The sequence below is a fragment of the Macaca thibetana genome, chromosome 9 (assembly GCF_024542745.1).
Source record: "Macaca thibetana thibetana isolate TM-01 chromosome 9, ASM2454274v1, whole genome shotgun sequence".
NCBI classification, from domain to species: Eukaryota; Metazoa; Chordata; class Mammalia; order Primates; family Cercopithecidae; genus Macaca; species Macaca thibetana.
Window position 1 is genome coordinate 38465737 of NC_065586.1, and position 21698 is coordinate 38487434.

At 41.1% G+C, this 21698-nt stretch overlaps 1 pseudogene; it reads right to left on the minus strand.

The window, feature by feature from the left end:
* LOC126962217 (uncharacterized) overlaps nt 1-14963 on the minus strand; it is an 18002-nt pseudogene extending 3039 nt beyond the window's left edge.
* Between the last annotated feature and the right edge of the window lie 6735 nt (nt 14964-21698).

Consider the following 21698-nt stretch of genomic DNA (forward strand, 5'->3'; position numbering starts at 1 on the left):
CAATATAGGAAAAACACAAATGATCCAAGACAAAAAGAACACTATGAAGAAAAAAAAAGGGGGGTGCATGGGCGAATAAATATTTGCTAAGCCGTACTTTGAAGAGGGTTATTTCCAGTTCCAGATGAGATACCCACAGACAGCCTGGAGAGTGGGACCCCAAGGGGCAGGACCCCCAGGAGGAGACAGAGGCCCGGCAGTGGGGGACCCGGGGCCGGGGCCTAAGGTGACCCCATCCTCTTCCCTGGCTGCCCCTCAAGGCTCCTGCAGCTCCCGGGCTCCAGCGCCCTCTCACCGGGTCCTGATCTGGGCTCCCTTTCTCACCGGGGGTCCGGCAGGAGGCCCCGGACCCCAGTCCCGGAGGAAACGGAGGCTCCAGGGCTTCCACGGAGGAGACAAGGGGAGGGCTCCTCTCCAACCCGGGCTCTCCAGCGCCCCCTCCCCACAGCGGGCTCTGAGAGGGCGAGGAGGAGGTCGGGGGCTGGGTTCAAGCCGCACTGCGTCCCGGATTCAAGAAGAAAATGGACTCTTGAGAAGCCTGCGCATCACGGGGGTCCGGGCTGGGTCTGGGATGGGGCTCGGGGAGGGTCAGACGGCTCTGCTGGGCTCCCAGCCCGTGGCCTCCTGGCGCAGCGGAAGGCGAGGTCGCTTTGTGAGGCCGCTCCAAAGTCGCCTCGCACTATTGCTGCCTCACTGCCTCCAGTATCCAGCATCCAAGGAGAGTGCAGGCAGGCGGCACCCAGTCCTCTTCCTTCTCCTCCTATCCACGGCAGAGCAGCCTCCAGCATCCAGGGAAATTGCGGGCTCAAAGTGGTGCCTGCCCCTCTTCCTTCTCCTCCTGCCCAGGGCGGAGCAGTACAGACCACGCTTTCTGAAGTAGGGTGAAATGACGAAAGCCCACTGAGAAACTATTTATAACGACTCTTATTTAGCTAGATCTCCTGTAACGCATGTTTGGATTGGATGAGAGCCTCTGTGCACAGCAACTCTGATTGGATAATATGACCCAATCAGGGCTGGCTGAAAAGTTCATTCTCGTCCTATCAGAACCAGGGTATAGATGCTGGGGGACGGACAGGAGCCAGCGCCCCTACCGGAATCGGAAGCTGTGGGTGCGCGCCGGGGGGACGGCTTTGTAGCCACGTAGCCTTCGGCTTTGCCTCCTGCCATGTCCCACAGGCCTGGAGAATGTGGCCCCAGACTGAAATGAGGAGAAGGTGGCCCCGCCGAGGGTGAGTCTGGGGAGGCTGGAGTGGGCGCTGTGAGGGAGGCGCCTGGGCAGGAGTCTCGGCCTCAGCTGGGAGCAGCATATTCAGTGTATAATGTGAGTAACAGGTCTTAACTGTTTGTGTTATCAGTGACAAAGACTTCCTTCTGTTCAACCGCAGGCCGCTAGGAGTTATGTTTTGGGGGAGTCGAGCGTTAAACGCGGATTTTTGACTGTGAGGAGTTGACATCCATATCTCCACGTTGTTCAAGGGTCAGATGTATTTTAGAGCACTGGTGTGAATCACTTTGGGTCCCACTTGTTGAAAATAGGCATTGACATTTGGAGGCGCCTCCTTGTAGTGAACAGGTACTATTGATCTCTCTCTTCCACGTACTGGCCTTTCCCCAGCTTCTGTAGAACCCTGTTTCCTGGAGTTTACTTACATTCTTTAGTCAATTCTTCTCAAATTCTTCTGAAAGTGGGTTTGGAGGAAGGGAAGAGAAACCTGCAGTCTTGACTGTGTTCACGTTTTGGTTCTGATTCCCTTGTGTGGTCCACATTCAGATTGGGGTCCTTAATGAAATCCGTGGCTTCAACTCTCCCTGCATGCCAGCGTCACCCAATCGTGTATAGTTAATCTCGAACTCCCTTTGCACCACGAACTCCCATCTCTAGGTGTTTAACAGGAATTGGACACTGAGCATGTGATATTTTTCCCTAAACCTGAATGCATCTTCGTTTTTCCTTGTTTCCCTGTGTGCTTGTCCCCTGCCCAACCACTGGCACCACAAACCTGCATGCCTAAAATTCATCCACCTCCTTTGTAATGGCACCCAACCAGCACATATAGTCCTTTTAAATGTCTCAGTTCTGCATTTGGAAAATTACACATTTTGACTGTCTTTTCACTTCACTGCCTTTCCATTACTCTAGGCCCTGGTGATTTCTTCATTGTTGGACTAATGAGCTATGAGTGTTTACCCTCCTAGTCCTTTTTCATGCTCCTTAAAACCTCAGGCAGAATAAGTGGAAATTAAACTCGTGAGCATTCAAGGACACCCCACGGCTTTCAGGATAAAGTTTGTATGGCTTAGCTTAATGCCCAATGACTTTCACACTCCTCTGTTGATAATTTCAATCTCTTGAAATTTTCTCAAACAAAAATAACTAACATTTATTAACAACTTGGTGTTTCCAGTAAATACTTTCAGCAATTAAAGTCATAATTAAAGTAACATATGCAAAAACCCTATCAGTACTGCTTTTATACTTAAAGTTTTGTTTAAACATAACCCTGTTTACTTGTTTATGTGTTGTCTATGGCTGCTCTCATGCTGCAATGGTCGAGTAGAGTATGAAACAGATGATGTGGACCACAGATCCAAACATGTTTACTATTTTGCCATTTTCAGGAAAAGTTTGCTGGATGACTCCTAATCTAGGGGAATGTCTGTGTTACTAGTACAGGAGATCTATGCCAGCCAATGTCAGATAAACAAGTTGATTATATGGACAATTTGTCATATACATTGTCATATACATACAAGCACCTTTCCAGTTTTTGTAACTATTAACGATTTATTTTCTCATTTAGTTTGCTCCCTGTAACTTTGAGTGGCTCAACCATTCATCCTGTTTTGATTTCTTGATACCACTTACCCTCCTTCCAGATTATTTAATCAGGTGATTTTATATTATACCTCAGTAGGGTCGTGAGACTCTTGTTTGTTTACATGTCTCTACGACCCTCTTTGTTGTATCATAAATGGACTGATGATATGTAAAATGTACATATTCATGGAAATAGCATTTGTTCCAAGTGACAAAACTATTTATAAAATGAGGATTGTAATTATGTGTGATATTTGAATTCTGTACATGTATATTTCTGTCCTTGGATTGGATGCAGAAAAGGGGTTGATTTTGGCTTCAGCCATGGTTCTTTCCTCAGAATCCTAAGGTTAGTTGCTCTAGGCATGGGGCTGTAGGATGAACATCCCAAGGTGACAGTCATTGTTGATCCTTACACCTTATTCTTGTTGGGATTTTTAGTAAGTGTATTCGTATTTTAAGAGCTGTATTAGTTATAAGAAGAAATAGAATCAATTTTTATTTTAAAATGTTTCAATTTGAAATAATTGTATACTTCAGAAAAATTGAAATAATATTAACAGTATTTCTGCATACCCTTCATCTATCCTTAATGTTAATGTTTAACATAATCATAGAACAATTATTAAAGGTGAAAAACTCATACTGAGTCAGTACAGTCAAGTAATCTTCAGAGCGCATCTGAATTCTCCCTCCGGTACCCATTTTCTGTCCTCAGTGCACGTAGTTCTCATTTTTCCTCAGGCTCCTCCAGTTTGCATAATTTCCTCATTATTTCTTTTGCATTCATGACCTTGATACTTTTTAAAAATCATATTTATTTTGTAAATATTTTGTAGACTTCATTTCCATTTGGGTTTGTGGAATGTTTTGTTATGAAGTAACCTTCCATCTAATCATGAGGAAACATCAGACAAATCCAAATGGAGGTCCAGTCTATGAAATAAATATGATTCATGTGGCAGGAATGCCACAGAAGTAATTTTACATACTTCTCAGTGCGTTTTATCAAATGGTATGTGATGTTGCCATTACTGGTGATGTTTATCTTGGTACAGTGGTGGCTGCCAAGTATTTTTCCCTTTTTAGCTGAAATGTATCCTATGGGGAGACATTTAGAAATATCCAAATATCCTGTTTGATATCATATTCTCCTCCCCTTAATCCTAGGACCCATGAGTAGATTTTTACCTACAGCAGTTATTACAGTGGAGATTGCCTGATGATTTCTTGCCATCATTCCTTCTGTATTTATTTGGAATGCTCTAGTAGGAAACAGCAGTTGCTTCTACACCACTTGTTTATTCAATTATTTATATTATTATGGACTCATGGCAGTTTTGTGCATTCTTTGGATTATGATCCAATGCTAATATTATTTATTTTGTTTTCAGGTTGTGTCAACTGTTGGGGTGATCAGACCCAACACCAGGCCCGTGGGGGCTATGAAGTCTGGCGGAGTCAAAGGAATGAGAAAAGACAAGAGAGAAAGTGGGACCATGGGGCCAACACTAGTGTGGAGGCTGCAAAGGCTCCGAGTTCTGGGAGCCTATTTATTGGTGATCAAACAAAGAAACAGGTGGTGAGGATGTGGAGATTGAAAGGAAGCAGTGTATCAAGTGAATGACCTACAGTTGTGATGGTTTAGCATTTTCTTTGAAACATATGGCTACTTGAGATAAAGGGAGTGCTAGAAGCAAGGAGTCAGCAATTCTAGACACATTCCAAAGGCCACTAGGGGTTTTAGATCCTGGACCCTGGACATGTTCCAACCCCTGCCTCAGCTTCTCTTCCAACCCTCAGCTTTTCTCCCAACAATCAACATTGGCCATTGAGAACCCCTTCAGGTTGGCACCTGTTGCCTTTTGATGTGCTGTCAACATTTTTGAGTTCTTCCTTATTTATAGCATCACAAAGCATTCCAGGCTTATCATGCATCTTCCCTGACCTCAGCCCTGAAATTAACCCTATTTCTAGGAAGCCCTGGTTCATTAACTGGAGAATGGTACTGGAAACCATGATCTGAGCACTAGGTGTGCTCATTAGCATTGGAATGTCATTTACTCTAGGATCTCTCCATTAACAGAGCTAGGAGCTCTGTGTTGGTATACTCACACATGCATTAACATTTGTCTATACCTATCTGACTGTGTACCTACCTACCTACTTATAAAAACTGTGAGTTCTTATTGTTGCCTTTGGTTCCATTCTAACACCACCAAGTTTATTCTAGCTTTTCCTTCTTTGTAACTTCTAACAGTGAGAAAATCGGCTTTTATTTTCCAAGATATGTTCACTTGTTTGTTCCTGGTGTGTGCGTGTGTGTGTGTGCATGTGTGTGTATGCGTGTATATAGTAGACTGAGAATTGTGAAATCATATGCTTGTTGAGAAATAAATTTACTAATTAGAAGATAGTATTTGTGGGACATTTTTTTTGTCTTTAGCTTTCAACAATGAAAGTAGAGTTTTCCAGAATTACTTAGGCTACTTATGTTCTTCCCCACCTTTTTCTGCGTGCTCATGTTATTAGATTTCCTTTTATTAGATTCCCCTTTCATTAGATTATCTTTTATCCTTTTTAGATGTCTTATGCACAAATGAGCAGATAACATGTATAATTTTTAATATCCCCTTCTCATTATATGAAGTTCAGCCTATACCACGTGTGTGTGTGTGTGTGTGTGTATATATGTTTATATACACATTCTCACTCTGTATTTTGCAATTTTCTTTCCACTTAACAATATAGCCTATATTTTAGAACATATTTAAACTTACTTTCATCTTAGCATGCTGTGATAGCAAACATTTTCATTATTTTTCAGCCATGGGATTTTGTCTATATTCACTTCAGAAATGTAAAAGTAAAGCATCAACATTAACAGAAACACTGTCTTTTTGAGGGTTTTCTCTTTTTTCTTTTCTTTTCTTTTGAGACAGAGTCTCACGCTGTTGCCCAGACTGGAGTGCATTGGTGCGATCTCCACTCACTGCAACCTCCACCTCCCAGGTTCAAGCAATTCTCCTGCCTCACCTTCCCCGAGTAGCTGGGACTACAGGCGTGTGCCACCACACCCGGCTAATTTTTGTATTTTTAGTAGAGACAGGATTTCACCATGTTGGCCAGGCTGGTCTCGAACTTCTGACCTCAGGTGATCTGCCCACCTCGCCCTCCCAGAGTGCTGGGATTACAGGCATGAGCCACCACACCCAGCCGAGGTTTTGCTTCTTAAAACTTAACATTTTGGGGTCACTCAGATATTTTCCCACTGTAAGACTTATGTCAAAGTAGTATAAATTTTTGGTAGTAATTTAAATGTCTTTATTTATAAATGCACATTTATGTTTCATTTCTAGCTGGTTGCAGTGTTTGATGAGCAAGATCTACATCATGGAGGTGATGACACCAGTGCCAGCTCCATGCATAGCCAGAGCCTAGAGAGATTTACTAGTGCTAGTGAGCTTGGCACCAACAATATCTCACTCAGCCTTTCAGTCTGATCAAGCAGCAAGTGAAATTGAGGTCACATATTCAGTACTTCATGCAAGTAAGTAAAAGCTCTTTCTTCTCTGCATACTTCATTTTTTTTTTTTTTTGAGACGGAGTCTTGCTGTATTGCCCAGGCTGGAATGTAGTGGTGTGATCTCGGCTCACTGCCACCTCTGCCTCCCAGGTTCAAGCAATTGTCCCTGCCACAGCCTCCTGAGTTGCTGGGATTACAGGCAGCTGCTGCCATGCCTAGCTATTTTTTGGGTATTTTTTAGTAGAGAGGGGGTTTCTTCATGTTGGGCAAGCTGGTCTTGAACTCCTGACCTCAGATGATCTGCCCACCTCGGCCTTCCAAAGTGTTGGGATTATAGGTGTGAGCCACCGCACCTGGCCACTTCATCTTCATTTGAAGGATGCAAAGTTTTGTCATCCATTCTTGCTTCTGCAAATGCAAAGAATTCATTTCTTGAACAGATAATAGAATTTGTTACCTGTTTTTATCCAGAATTCAGTTTAGAACCTTGGCAAATGTCTTGCAAGAGAAGTAGTCACATTAAAGTCACATTTTAATGAATTAAACTTACTTTAGTCAACTTTTCATGGCAGAGCAGGGTCCATCAAGGCAGGGGGATAGAAAAATATTTAAACACTGGTATGGCCCAAGTCCCAACCGATTTTAGTATATGTGCTGCTGAAGTAAGCACCCAAGTCCCAACCAATCTGAATGAACCATTCTACCATACCCAGCCAGTATTAATATTATTCATAATAATATCTTAATAAATGATGAAAATTCAGTAAATAAAAAATGAATATAAAATACCTAAACATAAGTGTGTCGTAAAACACTAGTTGAGGGTTCTAAACATACCAAGAGTAACTGTTTCAAGTCACTTTAAAGCATTGCAATTTGTACAACCAAAAGGAAATATATCCTAAGGAAAACATGAATTGCCAAACAAGGACCCTAAAACTGTTTTTTATTGGTATTGTTCATCTTCAATTTGTAGATCGGTATTATAGGATGAAGGAGATGAGGAGCAATAATACTTTAATTCTGTCATTCCTGGTGTCATTGAGGACCTAGGATTCTTAGTATAGAAAAAAGGGGATACAGATAAAAGTTACAAAGTAATAAACAACTACTTTATAGTCCTCAATTTGGATAGGACAAGTCATCATGGATTCATGTTTTTTTTTTTTTTCTTTACAACCTACACTTTATTGATTTTATAGCAGGAAATTACAATGGATAAGATTAAAAACTTAAAGACATTGAACTGTCCCAGAATGATAACTTTAGAACTTGAATGAATTCAGAAATCTGAAAATTTAATGAATTTAAGTTATATTGTGGAAATTTCAAATTGCTTTAGAACTGGATTTAGTCCATGTCTTTCAATATCTCTGTGGTGGTTTCACAGACCCACGACAATACACAGAAATATTTGATACTTACAGGTTGCTATTTATAGATTTTCTTCTTGTTATTTGGTTTGAAAGTACATATGTATTGGTTATTGGCCATCAGTAATAATTTCTTGAGCTCATGATTGATGCAAAGCATTGTGCTAGGAGTTCTGGTGGATACACAGAGGTTTAGAACTATGATCCTGTCTTTAAGGAGTTTGCTATCCAGTTAGGTAGGACTGATGGGAGTTCCCCCCTTCACCATTTGCACATTTTGTGCTGAGAATTTACTGATCACCTGAAGTATATCACAAAAACTGCTATACATTTTCTGTGTGCTAACTCATGTAATCATCAAAATAAATAGTCTGTAAAGGAAACTGAAACTCAGAGGCATAGTTTAACTTGATTCATGTCATGATATGTTTTAACTCTCAAAAAAAAAAAAGAGAGAGAGAACCCAGAAGGAAGGAGAACTCCTGTATGTATCACAGAAAAAGGCACGAATCAAAGACCAACTTAGTAAGGCAACATTTCTCATATCCAGGCTATATTCTGGAAATAGCAATTTTTTATAAAAAAGAGATCAGAGTTTCTTGGAGAAATGCCTGAATTTAGGTCTGGATGGAAAATGTATGAGATGATTCTCAATCTCCCTGACATATCATAAAATAAGGATGCTATGAAACATAACTAGGGTATATTAGAGGGCCTAGGAGATGACATGATGCTCCTACTGTCCAAAAACAGGACAATTGGAACATCAATTAGTATAGTAACAGCAATAAATGCATGGATTTGTAATTATAATAAATAAGTTTACAAGCAAGAGAAGGGCTGCCAGTTATCCAATTTATTATTTGGAAAGCTGATAAGGGAATAATTCATCTATTCTGCATTTCCTGTGTGGGTGGTGTCACTGGATAACTAACAGATCAAGGGGAAGTCACTTTTTATGTAAGTATTTCAGCGAATAAATGAAAATATAATGATAGCATTAGAATATTACTATTTTGCAACTCCTGGTGAAATAATAGATCTAGGGATTGATCATTGTATGAAAGGACAATAAAAATTGGGGACCCAATTTACTATGACAAAAGAAAAAAATTAAGCTGAAAGCTGAGTCATGCAAGAAGCTGCCTTTCCTTGGCTTTGTAAGCAGTTGCAGATAGGAGTTTAAGCATTTCCACAGGTAGCTACCCTGTTCATCTTATCTAATCAAGTGCTGATTTATTGAGCATAGGATCAGTACATAATTGACTATTTCCCTACCTGCTCCTTTTCTCTTGCAACATGAGGATCACCACACACTTTCTGTTTCCTCTCTAGGTCACTTTTCTTTTTTAAATATTGAAGCCTTCAAAATCATCTTTGGAGAAAATCACAGACCACAGACTGTTTCTGTGATTCTGTGTTTATTTCTTCTGGGCATGTTCTTAACCTTGGCAAAATAAACTTCTATCTTGATTGAGACCTGGCTCAGATACTCTGGTTTTACAATTGCTATGGTCTTAATGTATCCCTCAAAATGTATGTGTTGAAACTCTAATCCCTAAGACAGCAGTGTTGGGAGCTGCAGCCTAATGGAGGTGTTTAGGTAAAAAAGCCATGTATTTTTTGGAAAAACTGATAAAGGAGAGAATAAATTATTTATCTATTCTGCATTTCCCATATGTGGGTGGTATCTACTACACTGTAGTAGATGAGGGGGATGTTACTTTTTATATACATACAAAATAGCTAGGTCTTATGTAAGTATAAAAAGAGCTTGAAGGATTGGGTTTACTTTTTGTCACTCTTCTGTCATGTGAGCACATCACATCCATCCTCTCTCCCTTTCACCTGCCTCCCTGTGAGTATGTAGTAGGAATGTCCCCTCCAGAGGCCTCTTGATTTTGGACTTCCCAGCCTGCAGAACTGTGAGAGAATAAATTTCTGTTCTTTATATGTTACCTAGGTTCAGGAACTCTGTTATAGTAATAGAACACTCCCAACTGGAGTTCTTCAGCACACCCCAGTCCATCCCTTCACTACCCCCTGACCTGTGCAGTCTTACATGCCTTTATATCAAAAGCCCACAGCTAACCCAGAGGGCTTCAGCTCTGCCCTGCCTGACTTCCTAGGAAGTCCCCCCTCCAACCACCCTGATCGGAACACTGTCTGAAGGTTCTCTCTAACCATTTTAAAAAGAAGAGAAATTTGTCTGACAGAGAGGTTCTGGAGAGGAGGCCAGCTTGCACATCAGAGGGTGATGGCAGTTTGGGCTGGACTGGGATAAAACAGTGCTGTCCCGGGGCTAGCTATGTGATAAGGGGCTCCAGAAAGTACAGTGATGGTCCCCTGGGAGGCTTTCTCCTCTCCTGTCTGCAGGTTCCTGGTGAAAGGACCTATTGGCCACTAGGGTATCTGAATATGTGTTTACATGTGTGTATGTGTGTGTCTTTTGTGTGTATGTCAGAGTGATGTGTGTGTTCTTGGCTTGATTTCTTTCAGCATGAAGCCCACTGTTTTGCTGAATGTATCTCACTGTTTCCTGAAATTCAATGCATTCAGCTGACTCAAGGGTCCTGGGGCCTCACTGTGTCATATTTGCACAAGCCTAGTGTCTGTGCAGACTGTATGCTGGAGTTCAGTTGTAAGACCCTTTTGATCCCTTATCCTAACCCTGTAATAGAAAAGCCATTTCATTCAATGGAATAGAAACCCAGATCTAATGGAGAGATGGTCTAATCTGCCATACACTGGAGCACTATCCAGTGATTTTGTTTTTGTGGCATTGGTGGAAATTTCCAGGTTCTCTAGATGGTGGGCAGAGACCTCACTTTTTAAGAAACTCCCCCACTCCGCCCCTGCCAATGAGGACACTGCTTGAGGACATTCCTGTTAATGTTAAGTAGAAGAGATCCTTTCTTTTCTTTTCTTTTTCTTTTTTTTTTTTTTTTTTTTGAGATGGAATTTTGCTCTTGTTGCCTAGGCTAGAGAGCAATGGCCCAGTCTCCGCTCACTACAACCTCTGCGTCCCAGGTTCAAGTGATTCTCCTGCCTCAGCCTCCCAAGTAGCTGAGATTACAGGGGCACACCACCACGTCCTGCTAGTTTTTTAAATTTTTAGTTGAGATGAGGTTTCACCATGTCGGTCAGGCTGGTCTCAAACTCCTGACCTCAGGCAATTCACCTGCCTCAGCCTCCCAAAGTGCTGGGATTATAGGCATGAGCCACCATGCCTGGCCAAGAGATCATTTCTTGATGTTGAATTTCAGGTCAGGAAGCCAGCTCCTGCATATCAGGGTGGCGGTGCTTGGGCTGAGACAGGTCTAGACAGCACTGTCAGAAAAGGGGCTCAAGGAAGTAGCTGTGAAAGGGCCCTGGGATGTTTTCTTCTCCCCTCTCTGCAAATGTCCTGGAGGGACATCCTGTTAGTCACTTTGCGGGGTGTGTGTGTGTGTGTGTGTGCGTGTTCATCACTTGGTTTTGTTTACGTTTTTGTTTTTCTTCATGAAGTCTGCAGACTTGCCAGAGGTACCTTGATGTTTTCTGAAAGCAGAGCCAATGACCACACTCCAGGGACTGAATCCTCAAATCTGTGGTATTTGCTAAGGACAGGTGTATACCTGCAGACAGTGTGATGGGTTTCAGGGCCAAGGAACACTAGTTTCTGTGCCCTGTTTCTATGTTAAAAAGACATTTCATTCAACTGGATAACGGTAATTCTGGAGAAGAAAAGGTCTACTCTGCCATAGGATGGGACAGCAGCCTGCAGTTCAGAACACTGGTGTGTGTCTGGAAATTTCCAGGGCCTCCAATTGCTGGTAGAGGCCCAGAAGGTAGGGGGTATTTGTCTGCAGATCAAAGGTGAGGGTTCTGCTCACCCCATTATCTTGGCCATGTGTGGACCCTTGAGTTTGCAAGGCTGGATGTCCTGACTGACTGTGCCGTAGGAGGGTATAAGAGACTGAAGGTGACACAACTATAGGCTGTGGGGATGATGTTCATAGGGAGCCCCCCTGCTGCCTGTGGCAAGAGGAAAGAGTGAAATGCTTGGGGCTGGGAAGAGGCAACAAAAGTCTACAGAATCTGTTGTCCTCAGTTCATCTCCCATCCTAGTCCAATCATGGCCTAACATCCTTAGCTACAGATTGCAGAGGAGACTCTGCACATTTGTGTTCATATGGCCTTGGATGTTGGCAAATTCAGATTAGTGCCCAGGCATCTGTGCCTATAACTCCAGTTTCAATGGGCTCAGGACCAGGCTCAAGGGCCTCCAAGCTTCCTCCAGTTTCCTGGTGTATGCATGTGCAATATACTCCCCTGCCCTGGGTCTTTTCTGCCTCTTCTTGCCAGTTGGGTTAGAGCTAGTTACTAACGAGTGTTTTCTGAGACTTAATAGAATGGGCTCAGACCAGTTGGAGACTTTAAAAGGGCTACATGATAGTAATAGATTTTTAAAGATTCATTATTATTTTAGAGTAGATCTGAGTGTACAGCAATATGGAGTGCAGAGTCCAGCATTGCCATATACCCTCAATTCCTGTACACTTTCGGGTCACTCCACAAACAACCTCTTACACCAGAGTAGAATATTTATTATAGTCAGTGAACTTACACTGACACATCATCACCCAGAGCGATACTCTTGGTGGCACACATTCTAAGGGTTTGGAAAATGTATAACGAGAATGAAATATATGATGAATGTATTATAGCTGTTATGATATCGTGCAGTATATTTTCACTACTGTAATAATCTTGTGCTCCATTTATTTATCCTTTCTTTTCCTAACCACTGGAAACCACAAATGTTTTCACTCTCCATAGTTTTGTATTTTTCTGAATGTTATATACTTGCAATCATAGAGTAGATAACTTTCCAGGTTGGCTTCTTTCAGTTAGTAATATGCATTTAGTATGTAATACGCAGTTAGTTATAGCTCATTTCTTTTCAGAGGTGATTAATATTTCATTTTCTAAATATACCACATTTGTATTTATCATTAAGCTACTTAAGGACATCTTGGTTCCTCCTAAGTTTTGGCAGCTATTTTAATATGTTAAGATGCTATAAACATCTGTGTGCAGGTTTTCGTGTGGACATAAGCTTTCTGGTCATTGGATAAAGACTTAGAGAGTGCAACTGCTGGATCACATAGTAAGAGTACGTATAGTTTTGTAAAAAATTGCCCACATTAGGAGAGCCTTTACGATGGTAAAGGAGAATGTGTTCACATACTGAGAATCAATCCCACGAAGGAGGTAGAGCTTGAAAATCCAGAAACAATGACGCAACCATAAGAGCTGTTAAAAGATACAGTTAGGCACTTTGAAACATTACGAAGTGTATTTGAGGATTCAGAAATTTATAAAGCAGCCCGAGACTGCAAGCACCCCAGAGCTCCCACAGAGAGGCTTAGGGAAGGTGGGGGAAGACCCTTATATGGTGAATGTGGAAGAAAAGAAAATACTTGATTGGGTAAAATGGAGCAATGGCCTCATTTGGAACATTACAGTGGAAAGTCTCTAGTTAGTTGCTAGTTGTTGGTTTCTGATGGGTTAAACTTAAGTTTCCTTTCATTATTTATACTGAGTCAAGTTTTGGTTTGTTGAAGGAAGAACTGAGCGTACTGGAGCCACCTCAGCCTCATAGCCATCTGTTTATTTGATCATTTTTAACAGAGAAGATCCTTTTAAAAATAACTGTTGCCCCAGCTGGAGTGCAGTGGTGTGATCACAGTTCACTATAGCCTCAACCTTCTAGGCTCAGGTGATCCTCCCACCTCAGTGCTCCCCACCCTGAGTGGCTGGGACTACAGGCATGTGCCACCACATGACCATGCTCAGCTACTTATTTGTTTGTATTTGTTTTAGAGATGGGTTTCTCTAAGTTGCTTAGGCTTGTTTTTAAAATCATGGGCTGAAATAGTCTGCCTGCATTGGTCTCCCCAAGTGCTGGAATTACAGGCCATCTAAATTTTTTATCTCAGATTTGTGAGAAAAGGAGGGGTACTTTTTCTGACATGATGAGGCAGAGAAAGGTGGGATGAGCGCATCCTGTGCATATTATTTTCTTGGTGATGGGAAGATGATCGGCTCTTGCCTAACGGGATATATTTTCTCCTTGAATGATTTGGCAAGATATCAGGTGAAAGAAGTTGAATAAAAGGTAGAAGAACATAGAAAAGATTGGTTATACATGTTGAGTTTCTGAAGAAATGATGTCATTGGAGAAACAAAACTTTTATTGATTTTTAGAAATATTCAGGGCCAATTTGTTGTGTAAGTTATTTGAATTTATGATGAACCTCTGACCACTTTTTGATATTTTTCTGATTCAGCTGAGTGGTGTCATTGAGCCAACGCAAAGTGGTGCTCATCCAGGGATGAGATTTTGCCAGAGAAAGGACGAGCATTGAGTCAGGGGGCTTAGTTATGAGAAAGAGATTATCTAAAATTGCTTAGGTAGGAGAGAGATTGGATGTTTGTGTATTTGGTATTTGGGAGAAGAGGGGTATGTGCATGAGATGTATCGTTTATTCTCTTAAGAGAGAAAAATTAGGGGATTAATGGACTGTAGTTCTGGACAAGGTGGAAAACTCTTAAAGTGGAAGTATTGATGCAAGTGCTGTGACAGACTGGAATGGTGCAGTCAGTCCCTTCATCCGTAAATCAGTAGAATATTAGCAGTTCAGACTCAAACCTTGTAAAAAATAGATGGAGAAAAGGAAGTCCCTCACAGTAACTGGCGCCATAATCAAGACAGAATGTTTCTAGAATAAATGGAGTTATCTGCTTTCAGCCCCAGGTGGTAGCTATTGTCTGCCCTGATGATATGTGATAATAATTTGTGATCCCAATGTCTTAAAATAAAGTCACTCATCTCCAGTAGAATTATGTCCACAGTGAAGATGTCCCCTCATACCCAAAGAGATAAACATGCATGAATGAACTGAGGTAATAACAACTACTGCTGCCTGGGATCATAAGAGACCTGAAATGAACTAACAGGAAGTGAAAGGTGGCTGAGAAAATGAGAATGGACCCATCTGCAGAGGATCATAAGACCAGCAAATACAAGGTCTTGCCCAAGATGCCTTCAAAAGCTTTGTCCATGAGAACTCTAAGGACTTCTCCATACCTGGTGGCTGCTGCTGTGATCTCTGCCCAAAAGGAGCCTCTGACCAGTATCTAAAGGGCTTCTGGACCCACTGGACTCTTCTGGAGGTACATTTGTCTCCGGAGTCATCGTTGTGGTTTATTTACTCCCTTTATTACTGCCTGTGTGTAGAATGATAATTGCCTAATTGATTGTATGAATAACTCTTGGTACATGGTAAATCTGAGCATATGTAATTGTCTGCCATGTCATTGTGAAACCTCACAGCATCAGTCCGTGTCAGCACAACCAGGCAGCTTGCACCTAATGCAAATCTCAATGGGCATAGTCTACAGGCACCTAATGACTCAGGTACTTTAACAGTCACTAATGAGTGTATCTCCAAGGAATAGTCCAACAACACATGGCTGGCCTGACTCAAGGTAACTATATGTCCAGTCCAGGGTCATACTGAGTGGACATCTGCCAACCACAGGTCATTCCCCCTGCCTGCCATTGAGCATTCAAAAGTGACTGGTGTAAGCAGACATTAGTGAGCTTGTTCAACTCAGTATTTGCTGCTTCTGATGGGATCACACTCAGGATCTAGGTCATTGTGCCTTATTGGAGTCCTACACATTTTACTTGCAAATTATATTTGAAAATTAAATGACCATGTTGCCAGTCATTCACAAAACGTTTTTAAAAATTGCATTCTAGAACCCGTATTAACATCCTGTGACCTGTAGAAAACAATAGAGAAATGTATTAGACAAAAAGTTCTGGCAAAGACCAGTGTAATACTGGCCTGACTACTTAACCTCAGGCATTGGTCACATTAACTCACAGAGCTAAGAAAAATAAAAAGTACTAGTCTTGTTAGTCTTGTTACTCAAGACATTAGAAACTATCGATTTAGATAGATAAAATATTTTAGCGAACAAAATATTACAATGTCATCCGAAAGAATATGTCTCTCTTCCAGAGAACCTAGGAGGTTATCATGACCTCTGGAAATCCTGACCAGCAATAACAGTGAAAGTTTCATAGCTGCCTGAGTGCAGAAATATAATCTCTACTGAAAATAAGTTTTATACTAGGCAAGAATTTCAAGATATCCATAGAATTTTTGCTCACGAAGTCAAATCACATGTACAAATTCCATATGTTCTAGGAGTTTATGGTGGTAAATTCATTATGCTTATGGGAAGTGAAGTAGGACAAATGGCTGGAATAGCAAATAACTCCAGGATTCATGATGAATTAATTGCTAGAGCACAAAATATCCAAGACCTTCATGACTTATGATGGGGATAGGTAACAGAAGTTGGATGAGACAATACCCAAACGTGATTCCCAGGTTTACCTAAAAGTGGAAGACTGTAGAAGATGCCATTAAGATATCTCATGAATATGGAAGATTATTATTCACTTCTGATGTGACAGGACTTTATAGGGCACCTGAAAAAATTTTCATGACAAACCACTTTTACAAAATGTCAGGTTATGATATCTAAGATGAAACCAGAGTCACAACATTCACATAATATACTGTACAACCTTGATCTCTTGACTGTTGCAAAATGTTTCTTACCTCTAAACCAAAGTTTCATTTTATAATTTAATTTTTCTCATTTTTTCTGCCCTCTCAGCTTAAGAAAAGATCATTACAACCTTTTTTGTATGTTTTCATATATGCTTGCAAAGGGTTGTAAAATTTTATTGTGACTATTCTTGCTTTAAGCCGAAACTTCCCTAATCTTTCTTTAGAGATTGTGGAATAGCATGTTAGTTTCCTTTCCATATCCAATTGTTTCTTCTGTATTCGTTACCCTAGCCATATGATTATGTCTTTTGAACCTCCCCTGCAGCTAGGTATGGTCGTGTGACTAAGTTTTAAGTCAATAATTTGTAAGCACTGTGCTATGAGTACCTTCTAAAAAGCCTTCCTCCTTCTTTTGTCCCTCTACCGTATTGTCTGGAATGAAGATCCAATAGCTGGAGATCAGTAGTCATCCTAGGTAAAGCAGGCAGGGGTGATGGGCAACACGGTCTGTTAACTCCCTTACTAGAAGATAACTTTCACAAGAATAAGAACCTTGTTTATGTTGGTCCAAGCAATATCCCCAAAACTTACAGTGTGTGGCATGTTTGCTAAGGGCTCAGGTACTAAATGGGTATTGAATGAATGGATGAATTAATTAGTTGACTTTGGAGCCATAAATAAACAAGGTCTCTGCTCATTTCACAGAATCAAACTCCTGATTAACTCAAATCACAGTACTCTAACTTATTTCTCTTTGCTGTCTCAGACTTGCCAGTGTCATGGTAGGATAGGATTTTTCTTAATGGACTTCAATATTGCCTTCAATCAAAATGTTTTAAAATCTATTTTCGTAACAATGTTTCCCAATATTTTCCTGTTTAGAGAGTTTAAAATTCTTCCATTTTTAAAGTCATGGATATCTGTGGGCTGAGTGCAATGGCTTACGCCTGTAATCCCAGCATTTTGGGAGTCTGAGGCGGGCAGATCATGAGGTCAGGGGTTTGAGACCAGCCTGACCAACATGGTGAAACCCCATCTCTACTAAAAATACAAAAATTAGCCGGGCATGGTGATGTGCGCCTGTAATTCCAGCTACTTAGGAGGTTGAGGGCAAGAGAATCGCTTCAACCTGGGAGGCAGACGTTGCAGTGAGCCGAGATTGTGCCACTGCACTCTGCCTAGGGGACAGAGTGAGACTGTCTCAAAAAAATAAAAGGTAAAAGTAAAGTCATGGATACCTGTTTTTGAGTGTGTCTGTTGTTAAGTGCAGGCACTATATTGTAGCTTTAAATAGACATCATCTCAAGTCTGTAAGAATTATCCAAAATGGTATCTAATGGTATTTCAGACACTATTAATGCAGATTGTAGCCACTAGATCCTGAGGGTTTTACTAGATATTGGTTACTGAAACTGAACTTTCTTGAACTCTTTTTTTTTTTTCCACCATGATTTCTGCATTTCAGTGTATCACCTATTTTTGTCCTCGAACTTAAATATTTTCAACAAAATTAAATTACATATGAATCATCCCTTCTTTCCTGATTTTTGAAATTACCGATTGCTTCCTATGATGATGATTCTTCTGGTCCTTTTTGTAGTTAACTTATGTTAGAGTTTATGAATATTCACACATTTTGGAATTGCATATAATTTTCTTCTTAATTATTTTTTCCTCTTCGCTGAAAGTTGTTGTTATTTCTTGTAACTCTTTGTGGGAAAAATTAAACCCATGTTTCACTCTTTTGATACACTTACTGGTAATTGAACTCCTTGATTTATGCTCAAATTGCTTTTCCAGTTACCCACTTTTATGGAAGACATTATTTGGGTTTTGTTTAGTGTAACAAGCTGTTCTGTTGTTGTTGTTAGGTGTATCAAGAAGTGTAGACTTTTCTATACATAGTGTCGTTTTTCCCACAGTAGGTTTTTGAAAAGTCTGTTCAAATAAAGGTCATCAAAAGATCTCTTCCTAAACCTTTGCTCTACCAGAAATATCTCTTGAGTGACATGGTCCTTTCTCCCTTCTTGCTTTTGTGTAAGTCCAAAGCTAATCTGCCCCTGATCTGGATTGCTTGCATTTGTGTCTTTTGGGGGCCCTTCTGCATTAGTTCTTCCTTTTTTTCTAAACTCAAAACTGTATTTTCTCTGTTGGCTCTTTCCATTTAACATAGAAGTATACTCACCCTTTTTGTTGAATCTTGGTATAAAAGGCTTTCTTTACCATATTTACCCTTTAACTACTACCTACATCTCTCTTCTCAGCCAAATACTTGGGAAGAGAAGCCCTCAGTTTGTGTCATTGTTTTCTCACCTCCACTTCAATACTTTACCCACTGCCTGACATCTAGCTCACTCACATGCACACAAGCCCAATCACTAAATTATCATAGCTGATTTGTAGCTTTCCTGCCCTCCTGGCAATATATTTGACTCTGTGCATTGAGATAATGCATATTGAGTACTTATTGACCACACACTGTGTTAGGTGCTGCTGTTATAGAAATGAAAAGCAGACATCATCTCTTTTCTAATGACTTATGGAGGCAGTCATTCCTGATTTATATGCAGGTCTCTTGACTCCCAGTGCTCACTTTTGCAAGCTTCACTTAATGCCGTGGAAATCACCCTATTCTCCAGGGTTTTTTCTTCCCAATTCTTCTTACTATACACCACTTCTCAAGGCAGTCACTTCCATGTCCATGGCTTCAGTTGCATTCTCTATTCTCTGAGGACAATAGAATTTTAAATATTTTGTTTCATGTGTTAGCTTTATTTTATACAAGATGCCTCATTTGCCATAACCATAGATTCAGAATTCCTCCATGAAAGTAATAAATGAAAAATGGTGATATTATTAGCATGCAAATTTTAGGAAATTTCCCCAGTTACTCTTAATGGTTTGATTTAGTATGTGTGGTTTTTTTTGAAAACATATGTTGGGATGTCACAAATTGACTTAGCCTACAGAGATTTATATTCAACTTTTGACCATAGAATTCCATTTTATGTGACACTGAGAGTAAAAAATATCTTTTCCTCCTTACCTATTTCTTTTCCTGCATTCTCTGCCAGGAGGAAGGCACCACTATGTACCCAGTCTTTTCCAGCAGAGTCTGAGCAGCTGTGTTTTCCCTCTACTTCCCCTCTTCTTTCACATCTCATGACCAAGCACTTCCTATTCCATCTCCCAAATGATCAGAAAACATTTTCTTCCACTTCTGTTACTGCCACTGCCTTTATCATTACTCTTCTTTTAGATAAAATCTCTTAATTGGTCTTGTTACTTCCTGCAGTCCTTCCTTATAATACAGACCACTATACACACACCTGACAGAGACTCTACAACTTTGTGTGGTTCAATGACTTGAATTTTCAGAATAAACTTGAAACCATCCCAGCATCAAATTTGGGGTCAAATAGAGGTGAATCTGTATCCCAGATTTATACCCTGTCCAGCAGTGTGGTCTCAGAAAACTGAACTCCTTAAGCCTTTTTGTATCTGCTTACATTCATTAAGAGTTAGGACTGTTTTGGCTGGGTGCGGTGGCTCACGCCTGTAATCCCAGCACTTTGGGAGGCTGAGGCGGGCAGATCACAAGATCAGGAGATCAAGATTATTCTGGCTAACATGGTGAAACCTCGTGTCTACTAAAAATAGAAAAAGTAGCCAGGCATGGTGGCAGGTGCCTGTAGTCCCAGCTACTTGGGAGGCTGAGGCAGGAGAATGGCGTGAACCTGGGAGGCGGAGCTTGCAGTGAGCCGAGATCATGCCACTGCACTCCAGCCTTGGTGACAAAGCAAGACTCCGTCTAAAAAAAAAAGAGTTAGGACTGTTTCACACATACAGTGCCTGGCATGTAGAAGGGACTTAATCAATGTTGAATGAAGGGGAGGTATTTTAAAATCCATATAAAAAAATGTTTTTCTTTTAAAAATGTACTAATCTACAGTGTCACTTTCCCTCCAAGCTTGACTTCTACCTTTACTTTCTGATATGGTTTGGGCATGTCCCCACCCAAATCTCATCTTGAATTGTAATCCCATAATCCCCACGTGTTGAGGGAGGGACCTGGTGGGAGATAACTGGATCATGGGGACAGTTTCCCCCATGCTGTTCTCATGATAGTGAGTGAGTTCTCATGAGATCTGATGGTTTTATACGTGTTTGACAGTTGCTCCTTCACAAGCTCACACCCTCTGGCCTGCCGCCATGTAAGAAGTGCCTGCTTCCTTTTCCACTGTGATTGTAAGTTTCCTGAGGCCTCCCCAGCCATGTAGAACATGAGTCCATTAAGCTTCTTTCCTTTATAAATTACTCAACCTAAGGTATTTCTTCATAGCAATGTGAAAATGAACCAATACAGTTTCTGATAATCATGCTTGAGTAACTGGGGAATTCATACTACCTGGGATTAAACTGTGGCCCCAGCCTGAGCAGTCGTGTGACCTTGGGGAGATAACTTACCTTTTCCATTTCAGTGTCTTCTGTAAAACCTGTAAAATGAGATTGTTTAGGGTTAAATGAGCATAGCACAGTTAGAACACTGTCAGGCACATACTGATTGCCAGATGTTGAGTATTCATCTTTATTGAATTAGGACTGTGGTACCCCACTTTATGGCTCTCTATTTTGTATGACAAAATCATCCTTAATGCTTTGTTAGTAAAAGAGAGAAAATCTGAAAGTCCTTGCCATGGAATGGGAGAAAAGGGAGTTGGTAAGTTTCAGCATTTCAGAACTTGGAGGAACAAGTTAAGTTTCTATTTTATGGAGAAAGAGATGGAGGCAGGATGGGTCCTAAGGTGTCATTCAAGACACACAGCCATAACTCTTTATTGAGAGTAGAGCTAGGGCCCAGGGACTGCTGTGGTCAAGTTGCAGACAAAAACGATCACTCATTGGAAGACAGGAGAGGAGTATTTAGTTACAAAAGCAGTCAACAATTCAGGTGTATCTACATTCAGTCAGCAAATAAAAGTTGCTCAACTTGGTTGCTAATGGGACCCACTCTACTAACTGAGGGTTTGTATAGAACTCAGAGGAAGATGGCTTCAAATAAGGAACCACCTTGTGCTTTTCTTAGGACTGAAAAGATCAGGAGGCTGGTGATGAATGAAAACCTTAGTCCCACTGGCACTGCACAAGGGGCCAGGAGAGTAGCAGCAGCATAAGCCACAGGGTGGGGCAGCCCAGGCAGGGGCATTCTGAGCTGTGGGGGAAGTGGGGCAGCCAGAGTGGGGCATTGTGAGCTGTCAGGGCGGGCATTGTGAAGTGTGGGGTGGGGCATTGTGAGCCACAAGCTTGGGCTCCCACCTGGGCCAGTGGGCTTCAGTCTG